The 26,158-nt window shown below is 35.3% G+C and overlaps 1 long non-coding RNA gene across 1 annotated transcript; it reads right to left on the reverse strand.

Annotated features, from left to right (window-relative positions):
* Positions 1-2,999: 2,999 nt before the first annotated feature.
* Positions 3,000-5,246, reverse strand: LOC127476436 (uncharacterized). Its single transcript, XR_007906616.1, has 2 exons — positions 5,157-5,246; positions 3,000-3,951 (listed from the first exon to the last, which is right to left on the reverse strand). It is a non-coding gene; the product is annotated as an uncharacterized LOC127476436 (long non-coding RNA).
* Positions 5,247-26,158: the final 20,912 nt, after the last annotated feature.

Below are 26,158 nucleotides of genomic sequence, written 5' to 3' on the forward strand. Positions count from 1 at the left end.
GAAATCTGGAAAGCTCTTTGGAAACTGATTAGATCTCAAGAAACAGTTCACTTAAACCCTTTAACGCTTTAAAGTTCACAGATAAGGGAGCCAGCTTCTACAGATAACAAGGGCCAAATCCAGTGATGGATGATTCCAATTTGCACTTGGACAATTCTCCACTCCCTGCCATGAAATATTTACAAAACCACTGATTTTCCTAGCTAAAGACAGAAAAGTTTAGTATAGCTACAGATAATATTATCAGAGGGATATTTTCATATTCTAACATTCTAACATTATAACATTCCATATATATATGGAAACAGTAATAAGAAATACATCACAATTTCTTTAAAAAAAAGTTAGCAACTGCAGCAAAATTTCTTTTATTATCCCATGGAAGCAAAGCACATATGAGATTTTAGAAGCACAGTAAGAGACTTCTGACAAAGCAGAGATTGTCTTTCCCGTGTGTTCACTAGCAGTCACCTTCCCATATCTTTTTTTTTTTTACTTCATTTCCCATCCCCCACAAAGTTAAGATTAAAAATAGAGAATATATAAAATGACAGCATGGCAAACTCTGTCAGCATATAGTCTGTCAAAGAAAAGAGATTCTCAGGACACCTAGGAACAGATGGTTCAAAGTCAACAGAAGCAGAATCTACATTCCTACACACTGGAAAACACTTATATTCATACACAAAACAAGCTACATAACTAAAAAAAGCTGTGACTGCCCACTGTCACTACCAAGGTAAAGAGACAAAGTAAAATAATATAGTTACTCGTTGCCATCTATCAAAAAAATTGATTTTACATCTATTATCTATTGATTTTGATTCTACTTGAAATCACTGAATAATCTAAAATTCAAAAACTACATTATTAGCCGTCTGATATTTCCCTCTATGTTATTTTATTCCTTTAATAATGCTTAATGAGCCTAAACCCACCTGATTTTTCCCTTCTCGACTGAAGGATTAAACTTGCCTAACTTACAAGAAAACTGCAAATCCCCAGCCTACTGCAGCCATCTGCTTTCTTGAACAATACTTATTTGGATGATGGAAATGGAAAAAGAAACTCAGAAAACTCGTGTAACTTCTTAGCATTAGAATCAGAACACATAGGTATTATCAATGGAAGTATAGTCACATTCCAGTCTAACAGCTATCAGCATGTGATCCATAGCTGGTAGTACTGCTGCTCTACTAGGAACCATTCTTCTGCTCTCTCCTCCTGAGAAAAACTCCAAAACCACACTGTCATCTCTTCTAATGACCCTCTGGCACCATACTTTAGTTTTAACATGCCTAATTCCTATGCACATTTTCACATTCTATTCTGCAATGAAAAACAACATATAGAAATTGGGAACTTCTATTGTACAGTGATTGTTTACTTTTAAATGATGTGAAAACAATTTAAAATTATCTCATTTATTACCTCTGGCCATACCAAGACAAAAGTGACTCTGCGCATAAATGGAATACTTCACATTCAGTTCTGTGAATCCTTTCCTAAACATCAAGCTGACTTTTTCTGGATCGTTTGTAGCAACTTTAAGGAGGGACAAAAGCAATACTTATAGATATTCTGGTTGCGGTGAAGGAAAGAGGGGCCCATCTACCAGTATGTATCTTCTGGATACAAGGAAAGAAGGTGGCATTATTCTGATGAATATGCATGAAACATCAGGAAATACCTTGGAGGGAAAATGCTGTCCATAGATGGATAACTTAGCATCTGCTCACAAAGGGTTCACCATGGAGTAAGGCAATTTGCACAAAATATTTTCACATACTCTATTCACAGTGAAGAATTTAGTTATGCTGCTCCATTGCACATTACATTGTGCAAAAGTGCACTTAGGGCAAGGCTGGTAGATGCGCAGGAGTGTTTTGCTGCAAAAAAAATCATATTCTTTCGTGCTCCAAGAGTTGATTTTGGGGACATTACAACTCAAACAAGTACAATTCCTTTATGCTAACTGAATGCACTCCTATAATAAGCAAATATTTAGTTGAACCACTAGGTAGGTATGCACAGTAGCAGAATGTGGCAATGAGAGCTTTAGCAAAGCGCAGAAAATATAGGTCAATTTACCTACAAAATTACTGCAGCATGCAATCTTGTTGCAAAGGACTCTTTCACAATTCAAAGAACTGTTTTTCTTTTTCTCTGTTGAGTATTGGTATTCCTTCGAAAACTGGGCTTAGCTGCTTGTTCATCCATGGCCTATTAACATAAACTGCAGTAAGTTCCCTTGCTTCTCTGTTAGTCAGAACCTCCTTTGTAAAATGAGACTAGCTTTGATTTGCTTCCAGAGTTTTGAAGAAGCAACTATTATCAGGAATGCTTATGTTTTGATATCATAAAAGAACGTGTATTAGCCGGGTATTTCATGTGACATTGTAATAAAGTCTGCAACTAAATAGCAAAAGCTGTCTAGAGTCTTTTTTTGTAGGAAGTTGAGGATACACAAGTTCTCCAATTCACAACAGTTATCTTCAATACATGAAAGACTCTGTTACAGCTCATGTATAAGCTAACACTGCAGAAAGAAACTTAATTTTGTCCTCAAATTCTCTACATTGCTGAGAAGTCCTGACCTGTTCAGTTTTACTGGTCATCAAGTTGTCATGAAGCTGATTTCGTTACATACTATTCTTTGATACCATTATATTCATTATAATGAATAATTTTCCAAAATTTTATTTTGATAATTTTATGGTTATAATTTTGTATTGCAACAGGAAAGAGAATGGTTAATAATGAACATCACAGACATTATAGGGGGTATTGGGACTAGATGATCTTCAAGGTTCATTCCAACCCCTCAAAATTCTCTAATTCTATAATTCATTACTTTATGTTGGGGATTGTTTTCTTCTTTGACATGTTAGTAGCAATGGAGTGAGGGACAAACCTCACCCATTTGTGAGTCTATTTAAAAGTTAATGCTTATCATTTTAAATGGCCTTCCCATGTATCATTAACAATGTAAAACATGCTGTACATGCCACAGACATCAATTTATTTGAGAGCCAGGTCACAGAATCTCAGGGAGACTTGAGCTAAGGATGATACAGGACTGTAGGAGCCAGAGACCCACATCACAGGCATACAGCTTGAAGCTTCACCTACCACATTATTTTAAAAGCTAAAACAGATGGGAAAATTTGCAACAGTTACTAGAAATATTCTTACAATATTCTCCATCAATTGAAAAGAAACAAACAAGCAACAAATCACAAAACCAATAAAAACCCTCACCAAAAATGAATGAACAATAATAAAACCACAAGTGTATATCTAGATTCCAGTCGCCTTCTTACTTTCTTCTATTTTCTACAAATGAATAAACATTCATCAAAACAAGATTAATATTAAGTTGTGCAGAAGATACTCTTCGGATTATTCCTTCCGTTATGAATACAAATTTTATAAGCAAAAAGTTCATCAGCACTGTTGAGCTTCAGTTTAAAGCTGAATAATGACACAGCGAGGGTGTGGCAATCCATAGCAGCCTTGGCCACAGTGAACATGAAGAATTGACATGAGGATCCCAAGGGGAAAGAAGGAATAGAGTAGGAGAGCCTAGACCTCAGGCATCAAGGCAACAGCCTGAGGCTTGTTCAGGGAGCAGGCAGGTGGAATCATACAGGAACAGCTCTGACAAGAAAAGAGGAAACCTGGAAGGTCTTGAGTGCAGCAGTCTCCAAAAGTTCCAAAATAGCCAGTCAAGCCTCAGGAAAATATATCCAATCTGTTATTATATTAAGTCTGAATGTACTGCTTTAAATTTATGAATGTCGACTCTTTTTTCCTGGCAAAGCACTGCAGTAAAGAGCTTGGATTGTTTCTTTCCATGTGTTTCTCTGAAGCCATCTCTTCTCCAAGTTAAACAGTGCACCAGATCTAATGTTCCTCCAGTTCATTAACATTTTTCTTCTTTTCAGGTGCCTGAAATCAGATACGATATTACAGAAACACTCTAAAAAGTGGCAAAAAGCTCACTAAAACTTCCTCCAATGTACTATCTGTGTTTCTGTCAATACAGCTCAGATGTTAAGGTATTGTGTTTTCGGTTTTGTTGATGTTTCAAGTGAATTATTGGCTCACAAAGTATCACTGAAATAATGCATGCCATCTTTCAGGGAATGTTTATTATGATTGCTAGCAATAGCAACCCCAGAGGAGTGTAACACTATCAAAAGACTATTAGAATTCAAAATTATCTGAAGCAGTATGAAAAATTAAATTGAATGGATTTTTTTTTTTAGATGAAAATGAGATTTTTGTCACACACTAGAAGTAGTATCAATCACAGGAACAAAAAATATAGATCCTTCAGGGACACTGAGACCTATGAATCAGCAGGGGATAGTGTCTCCTAATTAAAATTACCTCATATATTGTCATAAACAGGAGGCAGCTACATCCTCCTGAGTTAAAGTTAACAAAACCACTTTTAGCACTGAAAAACAACATAAGGATATCAGGGTGAGGGTATTGCAAATGGAACTGAGGGAAAACCTATTACACTTAAACAAAACAGTCAAGTTTACACATATAGAGCAAGGAAAAGAAAAAGAATGCAGGCATTCCAGAAAAAAAAAAAAAAAAAAAAAGAACACAGGCATTCCAGGAGGTCACTATTTCAGCTAACACCGAAAAAATGTAAGTATCATATGGGATATATATCAAGAGCATGGATACCAGATGTTGAAAATACCAGTATTCACAGCACTAGTCAGAACCCAGCTGAATTACACTCGAGGTGAGAGCAACACAACTAAAGAACAGTCAGCAGTATCAAATATCAAGAACAGTAATAACAACAAAAAAATGTCTATTTCTATCTAGCTATTAGAAAAAAGAAAAATAATAATGAGACTGGAATAATTTGGCTGGAGAGGTTCTGGAATTTCTGCTGTTGGTGAGAAGGACTCAAGAAACATCTGTTAGAAACAGACTGATGAAGCAGAAAAAAACCCTAAAAACAAACATAGACCATAAAAAAAAGAAAACAAAAAAACAGATGAGGTTTTGAACACATGAATTCCTTTCATCTCTCTCCTTCTTATGAAAGGAATAAAAGATATACTAGTTCATTTCTTGAACAAGAAAAGGCTGCATTGCCACTGTACCTACATTCCAACTCATACCTCCTTGATCCAGACTTGACTTTCTGGTTTGAACTTCAGTCTGCCTCATCACTCTGGACTTGCTGGGTGCTTGCTTGAAACAGATTTATTATGCTTTAGCCTCCTCTCCATAAAACTTCTGCTGTACATCTTTTCCACATATAACTTAAGTCTCTCAAGGAGCTCTATCACCATTTGTCTCACAAAATAACTATGGAAAAGCAAAGACTGCCACAGACAGTTAATATTAAGTTTCTAGATCAATTTCTATTTTTTGTTTCTCTGAGAATTTAGAAGACATAAGAACCTTAGACTTTCTACATTTAATAGCAGACATCTATCTACCTAGTAATTTTAGTATTTACCCACACAGGAATTTAGGAACAGGTGAACAGAGTGTGAATTTGTTTGCTATTGCTCCCAAGAACCCACTGTATACTCTTTCAACGTGCAAAGATCATGCCTGCCTCATGCTTATACAAATATACCTCCCAGCATGCGATTCACAGACTACTGTTTTTCCCTTTCTATGAAAGTGTGCAATCTGCTTGCGCCATTTGGGCTCCAATGTTTCCTGTAATTAAACTGGTTCGTTCCAAACTACATTGAGCGTCCTTATATTACATCACATCACAGCCTGAGTTATTAATATGGTCTGATAGGGTTCAATTATCTATGAAATGTTTGTGCACATTTTTTACCACTAAAAAATAGTTAGTTAAGAGCACACAGGGAATTGGCGCATGATAGGTAGAATACAGTATATGTACACAATCAATGCAGGGCCTCAAGTCTACCCTGACTTCCTACTCTAGGTGAGTTCTTAGTAAGGATAATAACACTGGGGTTTCTGCTGGTCGTTGTGCATACTTACATCCTGATGATTTAGTTGCCTAAAGCAGTTCCATTAGCCTCTGAATAAAACCAAATTTACTGTAGTTTAACCCATCCAGTCCATGGATTTTTTTTCCCGACATGAGTTATATTATTGGACCAAGTATTTGAATCCCACCCTTTTGAATTTTCTTTAAAAGTCTAACTCTAAAAGGGGACAACATTACCATACAGCCTATTAAACACTTATACTTGAGGACCCAAATTAGCTGTTATAGTACTGTGCTTAGCAGTCTTAAGTAGTCTTAAAATTAGTATGACTGATCTTTTAATAATTCATTATGCACTTTCTTTGCCTAATTTTTATGTGACTGTGTTTGTTTTATTCACATAGTTCTGAAGATCAGATATTTATTTAGGCTCATTAAGAGAGATCAAACAAAATAACTGTTTTATTGGACTGACAGTAACTTATTAAAAAAACTTGCAGAATTAAATGAAGAAAAACCTCTTGGTGAAAAGAGAATTTTAATTCATCTTCTCAGGAATCTCTTATAATAGCTTATATTATATTGATAGAAATAGCAAAAGAATAAATGCTCATCATACAGATATATATTTGTATATAGCAATGAGATCAGATTAATTTCTGGTCAAAGCATCAACTACACTGGTTTGTGCAATAGAACAGCTCCTAGTTCTCTCATTTTAACATTAAATGAAAAAGTTGTTCAGCATATGCAAATTCTATCCTTTATTATCTGAAGAAATTTCAGAGCCATTTGACCTACTGAAGTGTAAAGTAAATATTTTAATATATTGCTACTATATAAATACATTTTTTGACTTGTAAGAGCTAAAGTCCTAAACCACAAAAAGATATTTTCCCTTGTCAAACGTTATGCATTAAACAAACTATATGAAATGTTTCCAGAACCAAAATTATTTTTATTGCATTAAGACACAAAGTTTTATAGCCATAAGTTATTGAATTCAATATTGTTCTCAAACTGATGAGAAAGAGTTACCCTCCTTGTACAAGTCAGGAATTGTCCTTCTGTAGTTACAGAAGTTCAAGCTCAATGAAAATACGTTTTGATGTCTAGAGCTATAAATCAATGATTAAGTTTTCCATCTAATCTAAGTGTCTAATCCTGAATTTTTTGCCTTTCAGTGTAGCCACAATGTATATTATTTTAAAAATTCTTCATCTGCTATTGGGGATCTAAGCAGGTGATGTTAGGTTCCAAACCTTCATATTCTGCTCTGGATTTGTGGGGGATTTATTATTTTTTAAATTTATTTTAAGAGTTCTTAATAACACTTTTATATGAATACTGTTTCATGCTTCAGCACTAAATCTCAAGACAGAGTCAGAAATTTAAGCAGTCTTTAAACATGCAAAGTACATTTTCAAAGTGTTTTCTGAGAGTTCATCTATATACTTGGCAAAAGTTGCTAAGCTGTTGAATATTACAGAGTAACTGTCTGAAAAAGCTTTGCACAAATCATTTTAGCAACTGTGACACATGTAAAACTTTGGAAGCACGGAAACTTCGAAGACTGTTATATTGTGATAGACACCACCGACATAAGGAACGTGTAATTCAGGAAGACCTGTGTTAGTAGGAGAAGAATTATGCACTTTTGAAAACTTGACTCACTCCATGTAAATAACACAAGCAACCTTGAGAAAATGCATTGGGCTATGTACATGCTAAGTTAACACCCTTGATTGTTTTGCCTCAAGAAGTGAAACAAATAAAAGTTTAAACAAGGACTAAAGAAACTGCCTTGAGGGACAGATTGATAGACTACACTGAAGAACTGCTGATTCTTTGTCTAGATAGGCAAATTCTTTGTGCAGTTGATGTATAACGCTCCAGTAGCTATGAGGGGTGGAAGATGAGTATTATTTTACTACACACGCTTTTTAATGTGCTTTTCAATTACCTGCACCATCATACAGTCATTGTGTAACCTGACTTTACTTGTTCACTCTGTGTCTAATACAACCGGTTCTTTAAATTTAACAAAAATAGTGTGACAAGTATAGCACTAAGGACAAAGCTGGGAGGGTTGAGGAAAATGAACTTCACAGTTGTCATTGGCTCAAATTCCTAGTTGGAGGCCTGAGTAGGATACCCTGGAGAATGTTTATTCACATATTGTCACATAGTCTCCTCCTCTTCTCTAAAATAAAGATCTTGGCTGGATATTTATTATAACAATAATTCTGATTTAATATGTCGCTACATTGTGGTTAAGCCCTAGCATAATATGATAAAATTATATTATCTGATTTGTGGCCAGATAAATATTTTGACCAGCTCGGGTAAGAAACACAACTGGAACTGCTCTGCGTCAGGTAAGTCGTCTCTGTCCTTTCCTTTATGGAGGAAGAGGTCTCAAGCAAGAGCTAGTCTGGGTAAGAACGCTAAACTCATATGAGAAATAGTTCATTTTTTTTCCAGAGTAGAAGAGTCTATAGAAATTTAGCAGTAGTTAACCTAATGACATCCCATGCTGAATATCTTTAATTCTCATTAACAGAGCATGAACATTTGAAAGCAATGTAACATTATTGTAGTTACATTATAGTATTGTGTCTACATGTGATGTGAAAGTGAGATTTATTAAGTTCTACTAAATAAGGATCTTTTTTTTTTAAATCTATATCTTGCTTCCATAATTTCAAAATTTTACAATACTTAAAGTGTTCTGTTCCTGTATCTCTTAGTTAAAAAAAATAAATAATTAAGGTGTCAGACCTTGCTCTTCCATATATGTGAATATCTTAATCATGAAGTGTTTCTCTTTTTCCTCAGTTAGCTTTGAAATATTTTATGTACAGTTTGAGAAAGAATGTTTTGCCCATAAATTTCTATTCTAGAACCAGGAAGCTACTGTACTTGTTTAAAAGGGAGGCACGTGTTTTGATATACCTTAGATTGGGATGGGGCTCTAAAGTCACTGCTGTAGTATAAAGTTTTGTTTTAGTATAAAACAGGAGATATAAAGGTTTAAAGCAGCTCATTCTCACTCTTGCTGCTTCCATGTTTTATAAATGGGAAGAAAGGGTCAGTCTTTAGAAGATAAACATGGTGGCTAGTTCTATGAGGCAAAGAGACGTACAGCAGTGAATGAGCATTAATTCTGTCCTCAGGACTAGATACTCCTCTATTCATCACTTTTTTTTTTTCAAGGCATCCACCAGTCAGTATCCTAGGTGTGGTGAATTTTCTAAGATACTTGACACTTTTACCATATTGACAGAGAGTTTTGTGCCAAGCTCTTGTGCCAAGCAAGATACAGTCTGGGATTGTGGGGCAGTAAAGTTCAGTGTCATAAGCATCAACTCTATTTTACAAGATATAAATTGTTAAATTAAACACTGCCAGGAAATTTGTCGGAGGACTAACACAATCTCTTTCTTTTGCTTATTTTTCTTAAACTATTTCTGGTTGTGCCTCAAGAGCTGGCATAGATAGAGACCATTCCCAACAGATCACTTAACAACATGGATGACAGCCATTCTATGCCAGATGACACCAGCATTGGATAATAATCCTTAGCACGGTCAGTTTAGCATTATAGACGTGGAGACAGTGATTTGAGCCCCAGCAATTTATACAGTTTAATGCAAAAGGGAAAATGAGGAGAGCAATATTACTGGAATAGCTAAAATCAAAATGTGCAGCTGGTGTGGATGAAACTGATTCAAGATACTTCTGTCTTGTGTAAAAGGAATCTAAGAGTTTTGCCATAAGAGGGCTCTCTTTTTCTTTTTTAATTGTATGTATGCCACCTTAATGAATCAGTCTGTTAATAAACAGTCTGTTAATAAACAGCAAATGACCAGTGTTAAAACAAATCCTCTTCAACATTAAAATGGATAAAAGCATCACCAGTGCAGACAGAATAAAACACTGGCAGTCATCTGAACTCTGCAGGGGAGGTACATGAGAATGAAATATATACACATCCACCAAAGACTATTAAGATGAACAATTTCAATCATACACCGAGAAAATTAAAGAAACTTTGGACCTTCACTGGATTTACTATCTCAAAAAGTATAAGGAATAAAAATAAAATAAGTATTTTTTTAATATTTCAGTGAGCACATTAAAATGAGACATTCTAGCATAGTTTAGGACCTTACTATGCAATATTTTTGTCAAGTCTATCAGTATTTTGATTATTATAGAAAAATAATGCAATGAAAATGTGAACAGCTTAACCTGCCTCCTAGGAATTGTAATCATAATGGAGGTAGTCATATCTCTACTTTTACATTCACAGCTGTTAGTATCACAGTTGGAATCAGTCCTCCTTCAAATTAAATTAGTAATAGGCAGTTTGTAATGAATGTAACATTTAGCAGGTACGCTTGAGTTCTAAAGAATATTCTAAGGCAGATCTCAATAGTGTCTGTGATAATAAGGATCTAATATGGATGAATTTCAACTTTTATTCTAATCAAACTCTTTCAGCTACTGCTTCATTATCATGCAAAACCCTTCCAGGAGATATTTTCCGTATTTGATCTCAATCCAATGTGATTTAAAAGGGCAATAAAAATCAGTGCAAATGTTGCTGAGAGTTTTGGGTGCATGGAAGAAATGAAAAAAAATAAAAAAGGTGTGTTTTTCAACAATTTTTGACAAATGCTACCAAATTGTTATCTCTACTCGTAAGATTCCTGAGAAATGGTTAGATAAATGGATAAGGTTCCAATTGCAGACCTTCCCAAGGAAACATGCCGATGTACCCTGAAATGGAATGTTGATTTTAACTCTATTTTGCTTTTATACTACATTATAGGTATTTTCTAATGGTTTTTTGGAAAATAGGTAAAATCCCTAAAATAAATATCCCCTTTTTTGTAATCAAAACTACATATATTCAGCAATGATTTGATAAGAAGGTAATAGCCTTTCACACACTCCTGGTAGTCTAGCCACAAAAATTATATAGGGAAAGGCTATGAATTATATAGGGAAAGGCTATGTACTATGAAGGTTTCTTAATCATTATTTATAAGATGCCCTGTTTTGGAACTAGTCTTAATTTGCACTGATTCTTAAAGGAAATATTCCTATATGTTTCTCAAAAATTTGCCTTTTCCTACTTCCTTTTAAGCAAGGTGCATTAAAAGCCTCGTAAAAGTTTGTGAAAAACATACTCTTTTACAAAACTTAATAAATGATTGATGGGATAAACTGCAGAGGCATGATGAATTAATTATATTTTGTCCTTCTGATTTGCTGAAAAACTTTATTATCTCTACAGTGTATTGAAATACTGACTAATTTCAGTATTAAATTTCTCAAAAGTTTTAAATTTCCATGCGAAAACCTCTACCTGTAAAAACTTGCTCTCATTATTAAACATGAAACTACTTTTTCTCTTCAAAAAATATTTCTTGACTCCTGAGTGGGGACAGGATTGTCTACAGAGCCATGTGATCACATACTATTCCACCAAGAAAATAGTTACAAACATATCATCCTATATTCCTACTGTATAAACTGCATTTGTACTAGATGTATTAAAAATATTCTGTTTAATAAGTCTTTTCCCAGTGCAGCTAGGTAAAATTCTATTCATTAAAATGGCCAGGTGTTTTAATTTTCAGATGTTCCTACTATATACACTAATTTCCACTTTGCTACATTTTCTCATACATAATGTATTAAACTGCTTCTTGTTGAGGGCAGATTCTTTTACATGTGGTGCAGAACTGGAGCAAGGCAGAATCCCATCTCATTGTCTGCTTGAATTTTAAGTACCTTTGAAGCAATTACAAGCACAAAATGCTTCAGAAATGTAAGAAACATTTTAAAGGACAGTCACATCTGCTGAACCTTTTTCTGAAAAACCATGACTATACTTGGAAAGGTCAGCCTTTCTGGAAAAGCTTTCCATAAGCCATTATATCGTGCTTTCATCATAATTTCTCATTTTTTTAACGTCTCATCTTTTGGACATATTCAAGATGGGTAGATGGGTGGAAAAATCGGTATTCTGCCAAGGAACTTGGCAAGAAATTAAGTAGTACTGAGAACAGATATAGAAAACTGGGAAGCAAAAAGGAGAAAAAGTGCAACAGGAATAATAAACAATAAAAACAACTTCACTGTGGTTCCATTGCAGGCCAGTGACACAAACAGCAACTGGTATAAATTGTCATCTATCTGGATAGTCTAAAAAGACAGTTCCTGCTGACCTTTCACTAATAGTGCCATAAAACTGTCCAAGAAATATATTGTTTAATGAGTTCAATAAACACGATACCAAATTCTGTCAGAAAAGACACTGGAGAATGGCATACACTGAAAAAAATAAATTTCCAACTGCACAGAAATCCCTCATAATACTGCATTTTGCATAAGCTGTGAACACTGAAATGAGTGACTTGCAAGTATTTTCAATTTCACTCCAGATTTCATGATAGTTTTCATGCTGCAAGGCATTATGTTTTCTTTGAAAATAATATATTCAAAGTAGTTTGCCCAGGGTAGATTGTGCATATTACATGATACTATCATCTGATAACAAAGAAATTACACTTTTCACTTTACTTCTATCTTCCTCTTCCAAATATTTACAGTTAGCTGCTGAATTACAAAACTGAAATGACAACCAATGTTAAATCCCCTAACATCATTATGATACTCAGTTCTATAGGAAAGAAAATATAAATAAAAAGACAGTAATCGGGTAAGATGCTATTAAGTGACAGATCTTCTAATTCTATCTCAATCCAAAACTTCAGGGAAATTGTGTTTTCTGGTGCCTCTACTGTTTAAGTAACAATACATATCAGAATTCATCCCTGTATTCAGTCTTTCAGGCCAGGGCATAATGTTTTGCATAATGTGCCCTACAGTGACAGTCATATGACATGATATTTGGGTGTAAAGGATACAAAACTTCAAAATATAAACTTAGCAGTTAGCGTTTCACAGAACATAGAAATAACCAACATGAGGAATATAAATAATGATAAAGGGAGCTTTACTTTTTTTCATCCTTTTCCTTTTTGGAAGAAAAAAAAAAAAGAAAAAGATGAAGAAGCCATGCTAAAAACTGCAGGAAAATAAGGTACTCTATACTTTATTCTCTTGTTATGTGTTAACATGTACATGAGTATCAGGCTAGTAACAACTGAATTGTTTTTAAGTTGAACTTCAGTTTTAAAGCCCATTATGTGATTCATTTTTGAAATTTAAACCTGTTAAGTAATCTTAAGGGACTCAAGTATGCATAAGCTTTCTGTACAATAAGAAATCATGGCAAAATAACAAAAGTGCTTGAATAGGAAAAATAATCAATAAAAGGAGAAGAACCAGTCTTAGGAACAAATAGTCTTTTCTTTCAGTGGAAGGAGGTGTGAGACACATTATTATATTATTGGGTCAGAACCAACTCAGGAGCGTGTGTGTCTGGGGTGAAGGATCAGGTCAAATCTCACAGAGGTGAGGTCAGGCCCACATGGCAACCCCTGCAGCCTCATGGGGCAGCCCTGGAGCAGCTGTCAGTCAAAGGTAGCCTAGAAGCACACCCACACTACACCCTCTGGAGCCTCTAACCCAGGCTTAAATTGGCTGGCACAGAGGTAGTACTGCTCCTCACTACACCCTGAAGCCTTTGAGTGGCCAGTGGGTCAGATGTCCAGAGTACAAAAAACCAGCATACATGGCCTCCAACTTTTGCTTGAGACCTGCCACCTGGCCATGTGAAAGCTGGACTTGCACAGGATTCTCTGGTGGTATCTATTTTTCTCTTATTCTCCTGTCTTCTTACTCTTTCCTCTTCTCTTTCTTTACTCCTTTTTCTTCTCTTAATCTTTTCTTAATGTTTTGGGTAACTTAAAACTGGTGGGTTGTATTTTGCTAAGTTGTCTGGGTTGGTGTGTGCTGGGTCAGTCTTTTGTGGAATTTTGGTTGTATGTTACATTTTAAACTTTCAACAACACCTCTTATTTTCTCCCTTATTTTTTAAAATTATCAATAAAAGTATCTCCTGAGAAAACATGTGCATCATATTTTTTTTGTACTACCGCAAGGTATTAAAGAACCGAGTACTCTTCCAAAATTCAATGGGCAAATTTTTGGAGCCTTGTGTATTTTTAAAAGTAAAACTCCCAGTTGAGCTTGTGGCTCCAGGGCTGGGGTCTGACAGGAGGTGAATGTGGTCCTTCCTAGAGATATAACCTGTGATGTGTGCTGTATTATATCAAAAACCTTTTTAGATAACTTGAAAAAAATGAATGACTAACACTGTCAAAAAAAAGTATTGATGAATGAGTTATTTACAGTAGCAAGAATGAGGACCGAGTGTGAAAAACTGAGGGAAGATCTTAAAAGATATACAACTCAGAAGGACAGAAGGAGATGAAATTAAAAATCATTAAAATAATTTAAAAAATAAAAATCTTAAATTTATAGGATCATAGAATGGCTTTGTTTGAAGAGACCTTTAAGATTATGAAGTTCCAACCCACCACCATGGACAAGAATATCTTCCACCAGACCAGGTTGCTCAACCCATCCCATCCCTGCCCATCCCATCTGTCCTTGAATCAACCCACAACTTGTCTGGACAACCCATTCCAGGGCTTCACCACCCTTGCAGTAAAGAATTTCTTCCACATATATCTAATTTAAACCTACCCTCTTTCAAGTTCAAAGCCATTCCCCCTTGTCTTGTAAAATGCCCTTGTAAAATGTCCCTCTCCAGCTTTGTTGTAGGCCCCTTTAAATACTGGAAGGCTGCACTAATGTCTCCCTAGAGCCTTCTCTTTGTCAGGCTGAATAACCCCAATTCTCTCAGCCTGTCTCCATAGGAAAGATGCTCCATCCCTCTAATCATCTTTTTGGCCCTCCTCTGGACTCACTCCAACAGGTCCAAGTCCTTTTGTTGGTGGTCCCAGAGCTGAACAGAGCACTCCAGATGGGGTCTCCTGAGAATGGAGTAGAAGAACTGAATCACCACCTTTGTCATGGTTCTTTTGATGCAGCTCAAGATACATTTGGCTTTTTGGGCTCACATACATATTTCTGGGTCATGTTGAGCTTCTTGTCAACAACACCTGCAAGTTCTTCTCCTCAGGGTTGTTCTCAATCCATGGTCCGCACAGATTGTGTAGTGTTTGGGATTGTCCCTACCCAGTTGCAGGACCTCACACTTCACACGGGCCCATCTCTCACACCTGTCAAGATCCGCACATAACGTGCTATCAGTGAGCCACTGATACTTGGGGGGTTTAATAGGTGGTTCCACGCAAATACCAGTTTGATACTCAATAGGTATTCATAAAGCAAATTAGATGTTAGGCTTTTGTGGTGAGTTGACCTTGAGCAGCTGCTAGATGCCCACCCAGCCACTCTCTCACTCCCACTCCTTAACAAGGATGGAGGAGGATGGGGGAAATCAGTTGGAAAAACTTGTGGGTTGAAACAGTGGGAGATCACTTACTAGTTATTGTCATGAGCAAAACAGACCATATACCTTTTTAGGGATAAAGGGGTAAAGTTGTGCCATTTATCCAGTTTTCATCTCAGCATCAGGGAAGAAATGAGAACTAAAGTTGCTTTCCTTGGGTAGTACAGAGGTGCTGAAAACGATTTGATGGTCCTGTAATTTCTCTGAGAAGTAATTAGGTTGAGAAGTAAGCAGCAATGAAAGAATAATAAGTACAGATGCAAACCCTGCAAATAATCACAGATACAGTCAAGTTGCAGCTCTAAAGGTTACACCATCAAGATCTACCCTCTGCAGAAACAAAGACTTTAGCTTGAAATAGGTTATTTAACTAGAAACTTCTGTTTGTGCAACTATGACTACAATGCATAAAAGAGAATGCAACAAGACCTGTGGGAGAAAATAATAATAATAATAAGAAAACATCTCCTCGCACTAATATGTATACTTCATGCTGTTCATCTATTGAGCTTTGAGGTACTCTGTATGAGAGATCGGTAGCAGTCTGACCTTCTTCCTGACCACAGACACATTATATTATGTTAATTCCATAACATTACCAATCTTCTCAGTCAGTGACTAATTTGAGACTCAATCCTAGGACACCAAAATGTTCAAATGCACCTCTGATTTTCCACTTTGATCTGGAAAGAGGGTTTTTCTTTTAATCTTAATATCATAAGGTCAATGGAAAGTATCAGTTTCATTTTGATGATCCAGTCACTTGTTTCATGTGACAGCCGCCACATTATTTAAACCTATCAGCTTTTCCTTTTTTCGTTACTGTGAGTGTAGATCAGTATCTTACATCATATTAGTCAAGCTCGACTTGTTATTTGTAGTTTTTGCTGGAAAAATTATTTCATGACTTAAATTCTCCTTTTTACTCATACACACATCAATGAACTCTAAAATCCAGTGTCTGATACCCAGCTAATAAAGATTAATGGATTCATTTACCAGATGGTTAGAATGTTATTAAAATGCAAATGGTTGGTTTCTGTTAATTGTTCAATATCACATACAATTAATCTGGGACTTACATACTGTCTTGTGGTTTTGGTACAGTTCATCTGAAAAGCTTGGGGGAAAAAAAGCAAAATCTAGGCTTTTTTCCCCAAATAGTTTGATAAATAATAGCACCAATAAGGTAGCAGTTGTGAGCTGGAAATGAATTGGAGAATTGTGAGGTCTAGAACCACTAGATGCAGGAATACATAAAAGACAAAAAGAAAAATTATTACATAGAATTGCTAAAATAAGAATGCTTTACAAATGGAAGAGAAAAAAGTTAACAATTTCCACTCAATACCAGCTAGGTATCAAAATTTTGATTCTGAATTGGCAAAACTTAATTGAACATGTTATTCTTTTGCCTGAATCTTTTGTAGAGTCTGGCAAAGACTTTGGAAGACTAAGCCCCAGATAAATCAGCTAAGTTGCTGCAGTCTAACATATCAGCTAAAGGCATTGACTCAGAAAAAGGGAAGAAAAGGTGTGGTTCCATCAAGTTCATCTGGACTGTTGTGGTTCCTACCCCTCCAGCAGCTGATGAATTGCTACAGTTTACACAATCCGAACAATTATGTTCTGCTATCAGTTTGGGCACTGATAAACCAAACAATATCATTTTATGCATCATTCTGTACTATAAAATTGTGATGACACAGCAGATGAGATGGGCCTATAACAGAGGTGTGTGCCACTGAAGGTGGAATGAGGCAATCAGTTAGAAAACTATTGTTATCCTAAGAAAAGCCATTCCTGTATCTAAATCATATACCTAAAGTAGGCATCTGTGACATAATTTGCTCCTAAAATTTAAGAAGTTTCTAGCAAATTTCTTTGCTCCTTTTAAACATGAAGAGAGCTAAGGTAATTTCGTTGCCTTTATATGTTTTTGGCTTATTGTAAAGAATGGTTGTGTGATTAAGATACGGCAGATGAACCTGGTAACTGTGCATTTAGTTCCTAAAGGTACACTATTCTAACCGCTGACTGACACCCAAAGGAAATGTAACATAATTCCTAGAAATGAACTTCCCAGAATTGTAGGTCCTGTGTCCAGGTTTCCCAGAGGATAGTAGTCAGTGCTAGGCACCTATAAAAGGTTGTCACCACAGCCAACACACTTTGGACACTTCCACAGTCATCTGGAAGCAATATAGCCAGTGGAAAGCCAGCTGGAATTTGTTAATAGGAAATATACTAAGGTGTTTCAATATAAACTTTAAATTTTTTTAATTTTTTTTATTCACAAGTAAAGAGACCTAAATTCTAGTCCCTAGTTCAAAGATACTTACAAATATTGAAAAATGTGTAAATAATGCTCAGTGTGGACTTGTAACCTTGGATTTGTTCTGCTGGAAACGTTACACAGTTGTGCTCTGCCTCACAGGTTTTTTTCCAGACTAATTAGCTGTCAGTTCTTTTCGGCATCGTAAAACAGCTTTCACAGGAAAGGTGACATGTTTCTTGTCCACAAAGAGCCAACAGACTTCTGGACAGGGCACACCTGAATACTGTGTACCTGAATTTCTTTGTACCAAAGGAAAAGAAGATAAAGAGGCACCTTCTCATAGTCCTCCAGAAAGAAAGCAACAACCACCACTTTCAAACTGTTTATTGGACTGCATTCGTTTATTCACAGGGAATTAAGAAGAAAAATTCCTAGTTCCTGAATCTGGAAGCTCTCAGGATCAAACTTAGTGTAAAGATGCTTGAAATTCTTGAGATCGTAGAATTGGTCATTTCACCTAAAGCTTGCGTGTGGAACCTAAACTCTTTTTTAATGTATCTCTTATTATTTTTTTCCATTACACCATTTTGACAGTATAAAAACAATATAACCATACTGTGCCAGATTAGAAGTCCATCACTGACAAAATGGAACAAACAGAATTAAAAATGGAGCAGTCAGAGAGTAGCTTTGTTCTTTACACCTGTTTGTTCTCCTGTTTTAAACCACTAAGCTTCCAGCAATCAGGTTATGAACTCCTGAGTCAAAGGCAATGGTAGGCTTAGTGCATCTAGCAGCTATTAAGCTAGCTATGCCCTGACTGTATCTAATTCCCCCCACATGCACACACTTTTACTTTGTTTAACCTGAAGTACTTAAGGTTTCCCTTCCTTTCCTTTTGCATGGTATTGTCTAGTTCTAGTCTGGCATGGAATTAAGAATAATCATTACTTGTTCACCTAAAATTGTATCTGTCAGATAGAGGTAGTAATGCTCCCATCATTTAAAGAATACTTACCAGTACCTATGAAGTGTTTAATATGAAAGAACTATACAGATATTTAGAAATTTTTGAAAATGTAACATGCATAACAACTTTACATGTGAATATTCCAGTGTAAAATCCCTTTAGCATATATTTTTATTTAAAATACTGGCTTAGAAGATGGGAGAAAGAATAATAGATTCATAGGACAACCTTAGTTAGAAGAGACCTCTGAAGGTTATCTTGTCCAATCTCTTACTGAAAGCAGCAAAGTAATATAAATGTCATTTTTAATGGTTTTATTCAGTTAACTTTTGACAATTTAAAAAAGCTGGAAAACAGAATGTTAGCAAAATGATCTTGGAATTTTTTTGTATGGAATTTGTGGATTTGAACAATTAATAAGTTATTGTATCTCCATATCTTTATAAAATGGAAGAAAATGTGAGGTAATATATTTATAAATTAGAAATACTATTTTATTGGTCAGCAAAATTCTCCTGAAAACACAAGTAGAACCATTCCACTAAGAGTCTGATAGTAGAATATATAAGTGTTTTCAAATTTGCTAAATAGAATGTTTAATGTTACAATCAAACTTTGCTAACATAAAATGAAGAAAGAATATTTCCACTCTTCTATGAATATGTGCTTGCTCTATGTAAAATGCATCTACGCTGCACTAGTAGTTTCCTGCAAGATTGCAGCTGATGAGTTATGTTTTCTTTTTTTAATTTGAAATTTCTTTGAATCAAAATCCAGATCTGCACATTGTAGTTTATCTAAAGACAATAAAATTTCAAACTTCATCACCTCCACTGAAAGATAGCAATTTATGTTTTATCATTCTCATTTTTTAAGCTTATATTTAGCATTATCTGTTATTACTAATTTTTTCATATATTTAGTTATTTGTTTAGTTTAGACTTTTAAATATGGTAATGTAAATTCACGATCTATTTACAGTCTTAAAAAATAGACTTTTTTCTAGAAATCATATATTATTTGTCAGGTATTTTGTATACAGACAAATCCCTCTATCTTGGCTTTCAGTGGTTTGTTCAGTTGTTTTTTATTTTTATTATTATTTAATCTTTATTTCAGAGAAGAGTACATGAATGAAAAATGTTTCTCCTCTGTGTGCGTTTCACTTCTTGAAACTGCAGACAACCGAATAAGCAGCTTCCTTCACCTGTTTAATTACCCATGTCTTCTCTTTCTCTGCATAGCAGAGTCTTATCAAGAAAAGCCAATTATGAATCCCAAGTTTGACTGTCAGGCGAATATTAACAATTATGAAACAGCACTGCAGGTTGACTGTCTTTTTGCGACTTCCTAGTGGTTTCAGTACCTTTCTCCCCCTTCAAATGGTGATATTTATAAAGGTTAAATTTCTATGTGAATCTGAACACAGTGTAAAAGAAATTCTATAATGATTCTACTGTTTCAACTAAAGTTAATTCAACATTAAAATGACTCAGATTTAAAATGGAAATGTATTTAGTATCTTCTGCCAATTAATTCCAACACAAAGTGACAGTTTCATTATAGCCTTCACTAAGTGTTTCTATTCAAAAACTTTTTGAAAGCAAAGTTGTGCAAATCCAGATTTAAGAGAGTTCTGTACCCCAAAATATAACGGTAGTAAAGAGTACGTTTACCATGTGTTCCTTTCTGCTTTATAGCTGTTAAACTAATGATGTGAAATGGAAACATGTCAACACAACCCACTACTTGTGTTAAATTATTCCTAAAGGGTGACTACATCTGTCTACACCTCTTTCTTATTGAATATATCCTATCTAGTAACTTTAGGTAGTTTTAATTTTAATGGCTTTGTGCTCCTCCCAGCCACAAAAATTACTTAAACCCTCTATAATGCAGTTCCAAATTATCCTTAAACTCAAACCTATCCTTTGCACAAGAAGATACATACTTTAAAGTAGCTGATACTTCCATTAAATCTTCTTGGGTGGTGTTAAAGAGCTATGACTAACAACTAGATCACTCCTGCTTAGCCAGAAGCCCAATCTTTCATATCCCCTTCATTTAAATCATTATATCAGCAGCAGAAAGTGTCTGGTATATACTATTAATTGATTAAAGCTAATATTACTCTCCTATCACAGCTGATCTACTGCTTAGTCAATTCTCCAACACTTCTGACATTTCTTTGATCTGCCTCCTTCTTCAGGTGACATCAAAAAGAAAGGGAGACAAAGTGTTTCAAAGATCAAAGGAATTGGTGAACAGAAAACTGGAAGGAAATAAGAGTATTTTCTCTCAAGACTTCACCGCTAAGCTTTGTAAACAGAGTATGTGTGATATATGTGTGAACCACTGAAAGAAATAACTAAATTCATGTAGAATGAACTTCTAAAGGAATTAATTTTAGCTGTCCTATCCATGTATTTTTTTTTAATAAGACCAAATGTTTTAATGAACCCAATATAGGAAAGTAGATATGTCCACAACACAAGTTGCAGAAATATTTAAGGTAGTGGCAATGCCATAAACTTATCCACAACATCTTTAGCCTAGAACTGCAGCACTGTGATGTTTGGGTGGCTTGGGTATGGCTGACAACTGCAGTAGCGTGTGAGCTCTTGTTAACCCTACAGCACAGGGAACTCAATTCCTTACGAGAGAGGAGCTCCTACAGCATACACAACCCCCCAATTCCTGGGACAGTTGCAGAGATATGAAGAATCTTGGAGAGGCTGCATCCTGGTCAATGTCAAGTGCCTTCAGAACATGCATGTCCCAGTGGGGAATTGAGTATTCCCTATCCAACCCCATAGCCAATTGCATCAGTCAGCAGAGGGAGGCTCCAGGGTATCGAAGGCAGAAGAACTCAGGATAGAGCATGGGGAGAGGGTCAGAGTCCTCTACATACCCAGCATCCAGATCCCACTGCATACTACCTGTTGGCAGGCCTGACTTCCTGACTTTCTTTCTGCCTCATGATGACTCCCTTGAGGAACATGGAAATCATTGCCTCCAAAAACTGCATATACGTCACTCATTTAAGTGTTTTGGTGTCTGAGTCCATTTAGTCTACTCACTGCTCTTAAATGATGACAAACATTTGATCATTGAGAAAGCTTATGCACAATGCAGTATTATGAAGAATTTCTGTGAAGGTGAATTTCTGTTACATTGAGGGTGTAATCCAACTAAATCAGATTTCTTTCCTGATCAACCATCCACCATAAACAGAGCAAACTAGTCACTAATATGCAGGAAAAAACACAGAGGAAAATGTTTTATCTTAGAAAAGTGGGAAGAAAGGAAGGAAGGAGGGAAGGAAATTGACTTTGCTTCAGTCTTGAATCCAGTATTGAATCCCAGTTACACATAAAATTATATTTTTAATGTGACTGTATTAAGTCATTTTGTCAGAATGAATCAGGTACAAGTAGAAACCTGAGGAGAGACAGAGAAAGAAAGATTCACCTTCTCTACTGATATGGTGACCATACTATTCTTTAAAAGAAAAAAAAAAAGGGTTGACTATCCTCTTAGTCATCAGCTAGACAGTAAAAAACTGATCATCTGGAATCGGAAGCACTGGATTCATATTTTTAAAGTGCTAACAGAGGAAGAGAAATGGGAATAAATATTGAATTATGCAAAAAAGAAAATATTATTCTTAATGTTTCTGTCCTCCTAATTTAATCATTTATTTCCAAGCACAGAAAAGAAAAAAATACACAGGCATCTCTGTCAGAGATGAAGATTCTAGAGAAAGGCATCTTTATTACATGTATATAATTAAAATTAAACTCATCAGAGTCTCATAGTGACAGCAAACTCAAATTAAAAGAACACATGTAATGCTGATAAACAAGCTGCACTAGTCAGAGTGGTGTCAGCTAGAATTATTTTTACAATTTTACTTCAGTCCCATATGCTTGCTTCAGCTATGCTTGGAAAAAAAGTTTGATTGTCAAAGTTATCCAGAGTTGTGCTCTTTGAATATATGCCACCAGGAAAAATAATCGATCATGCCTTTCCCTAGATAAGGAAAATTTGTACTGGTGTTATATTTTTGGCACCCTATCTCAGCTTAGGAAATGAGCCATTGTCTAAAATACATATAAGATTTGTTGTCATCTTCTATGTCTTTCAGAAAATATAGCAATTTAAATGGAAATCATAGCAGTTTGGTCAAACTCATATTCCTCATGCTTTCTCTGACCCTCAACCTCTTTCTCTACATGAATTAGTGGATTGCCTGGGTTTTTTTGTTTCTTTCCAGGGAACATCATATTCACAGAAACGTAGGAATTAGTTATATCTTTTTATTGTACCGTAAGTATCAGATGAAGAAAAAATACAATTGTAACAGATAGGCGATTAAAAAGGGAAAGGGCATTTGAGACAGTACAGTGACATGGAAAATAATTCAGTTTAAAGAAAGATAGGTTAAATCTAGTGAAAAAAAAAAGACACTTTTAGGATATAGAATGTTTTAGTTCAATTACTATTTTATTTTAAAAAATAGAATGTAGTACTTCACAGCCCACAATTTATTTAAATATGTTTGGGGTTTTTAGTTTTTTATTATTTTTTCAACTGATTTTAAATTCATTTCCTTTGTGCTAACCTGTGGTGAAAGTGATAGGAAAGAGAAAATCTTACAGCTCAGTCTTTCTTAATCCTCTTTCCCAGTGCTACAGCAGTTACATTTTAATAGTTTTTACAGCAAAGGCCCCCAGGGATGGATTTCATTCAGATAGTCCCATTTCTCATCTCTTCTCTCATGGCTGAGGGGTACAAGATACACAGTATGGAAGGTACCAGTGCAAAAACAGGCGATCAGTTGTGAATAGAAAAAAGGATGCACTCAATAAAAACACCTGTGTGAATTCTTAGATTTTACATCTGCTTCTTTGTGTATGAGGTGAATACCTACTGCTTGACACAAATGTACTTTTGGTACTTTGATTCTGACTGAGTATCAAGACTGAGCTTCAGCTGATATGAAGTAAGATTTCACAAGGGACATGAGGATGGAGGGGTCCCTATGAGCAGATTTACTTGTGATCAGGTAGTCCATCACCTGCATTTACAAATTCCAATACCAAGTGTAAAAGAGTTTATGAAAACAATGTTTATGTCTGCTTATGTCAAGATAGGAACTTGTGAACATTTCTGCCTATGTCCAACAGCAATTTCCCTGTTTGGCTCTGACTCCCTGTCTTAGTTACTCTAATGTGTGAGTCAGATGTTGGAAAGAGAGGGACACATCTTGAGTTTTTATTAACGATCAGTAAAAGCTAAACAGAAAAAAAAAAGAACACAGAAAAATTAGCTATGTATTTAGCTTTAGTTCATTGGAGTTTCTCTTTATCTTCTCCTAAATATATCACTAACCACAGTATGTTGCTGGGCAAAGCCACTGTCTCCAGTGAAAAAAGGTGTTTGGCTTTGAAATAGACACTAAAAATGTTTGCAGGGAAAGTTAAAGATGGGACTGACAAACTGGGAGTAACAGTAAATGTGGAGTTAGGCATGTTCTGTGGCAAGCTTCGTTTTTGAAAGGAATTATGTTACATATGTACACAGATTACTTAAACAGAAATATGAACTATCAGTGATCATAGTGGTACTTCAGAATTTGTTGTATGAAACAGCCACATGAAGGTAAAAATGGTTTTCTACTAATATAAGAACTGTAAAAAACCAAAATTACTTACAAAACTCTGTTTACCTTGTGTTGTTACAAATGCCAATTCTAATTCTAGCAGAAATTAGATCTTAGTAGTGTTTCACAAGAATGAATAAGGAAAAATATATTTGTAATTAGTTTCTCTTAATGTATTTAAATTACAGGTTCTTTTTTTTAATAAAGACATACCAATTCTAATTATTTTAAAATTATTTTGTTCAAAATCTTATCTTTTAAGGGTCCAATAATGCTAAGACAATCCCAGATATAGGGGCAAAAAACTGGAATACTTTATTGAATACGCGAGTGCAATTTAAGGGTCTTGGGGGCTGGGCATGTTAATGAGGAGGACAAGCTATGTTAATTAGGGGATGGCTTTACGTTAACTAGAGGATTACACAGGTTTCTACTACAGTTACACAATTGATTAATATTTTTCTTAACCAGGATTAAATGGGGGGGGGGAAGAAAACAAAGGGGTTTCAATGCGGTTGGATAACTTCATCTCAAAGTCCTTCCTTATCCTGCTGCAGGAGCCAGGTTAATCCACATGGTTGTACATCAGCAGGTCTTGTGAGGAATGTCTAGTCCTTTAGATTAAGGGATTTCTCTCAGCCTCTGTTGCCCAAGGTTTACCGCATTGACCCACCAAGCTCCTTTCTGCTGACAGCTGGGTTTTGGCTCCTACATTATCTGAAGATTGTATCAAACTTTAAAGAGTCAGCATATCTTTTAAAAAAAATCAAAACAGATTAAAATAGAAACAAAATTAGACTTCTTTCTTTGTTTGCACTGCTTAGAGATATTGAAATTGTATATTACTAAACTGCCTAATAAAATCAATCTTCTTTCCCATTTAAAACAGAGAGTATTTTCCACTTAAAATATTGTCTCCTTTTGTTTCTTTCTCCAAGCTGAGCAGTAAAATTGTATCTGCATGACAATTCCTCATCATTCATCTATTATATGGTGCATTATACACAAAGTTGGTGATTATGACTGAATTGAATTTTAGCTTTGTTTATTGACAGCCCAACCTCGCTTCATCAATTTATATCCTATAGAAGTATCTTTCAGTAAAAGTTTTCAAGAGCATTTTCTTGATCAACACTGCATCTTCTGTACCTAAAATGAAGTGAAAAATAATGCAATCAGGCACGGAAATTTGGTAGCCTTTTCAATATGGAACTACTCTTTTTTTATTGTTGCTGTTCAGGTGCCTTTTAATACCTATTTGACTGGATGTTGATCAAAAACTGTAGATCTAATTGTGTGGGTACCACTACATACAAGTAGATTTTGGTTTCCTCATGAAAATTTTGTTTTCTTTGTGTTGAATTATTGGTGTTCTAGCTTAAAATGTTCTCAGCATATATTATAGATGTAGCAGTCAGGATACCATAGAGCATAACAATAAATATATTTGTAATTATGCAGACACATCATGATGCCAGCAGTCTGATGTTCAACTTGGAATTAAATCAGCTTAAGCATATGAGTTACTTTGACTATGTGGTGCTGAGTTGCGTAGCAGGGTTAAACTATAACAGTTTCAAAAGAGCCACCTTATTTAGGTTCAGAAACTTAATTTAAAATAACTTTTCACTCATAAGATGGAAAAGTTCACATTTTCATGCTGCTACAAACATTTACTATAATCAGTCTCTTTCCTGTACACTTGGAAAAGCAGTAGTCTTGCAGAGGCAAAATGTCAATAGATAACATTCCTCTAAGACTGTAAGACACAAAAAATAAAGGTGTTTCCTTACTAATTGGTTACTGACGGTGTTCCAAAACAA

The sequence above is a fragment of the Manacus candei genome, unplaced genomic scaffold (genome assembly GCF_025592945.1).
Source record: "Manacus candei isolate 608988 ecotype Guabito, Panama unplaced genomic scaffold, ASM2559294v1 h1tg000049l, whole genome shotgun sequence".
NCBI lineage: Eukaryota > Metazoa > Chordata > Aves > Passeriformes > Pipridae > Manacus > Manacus candei.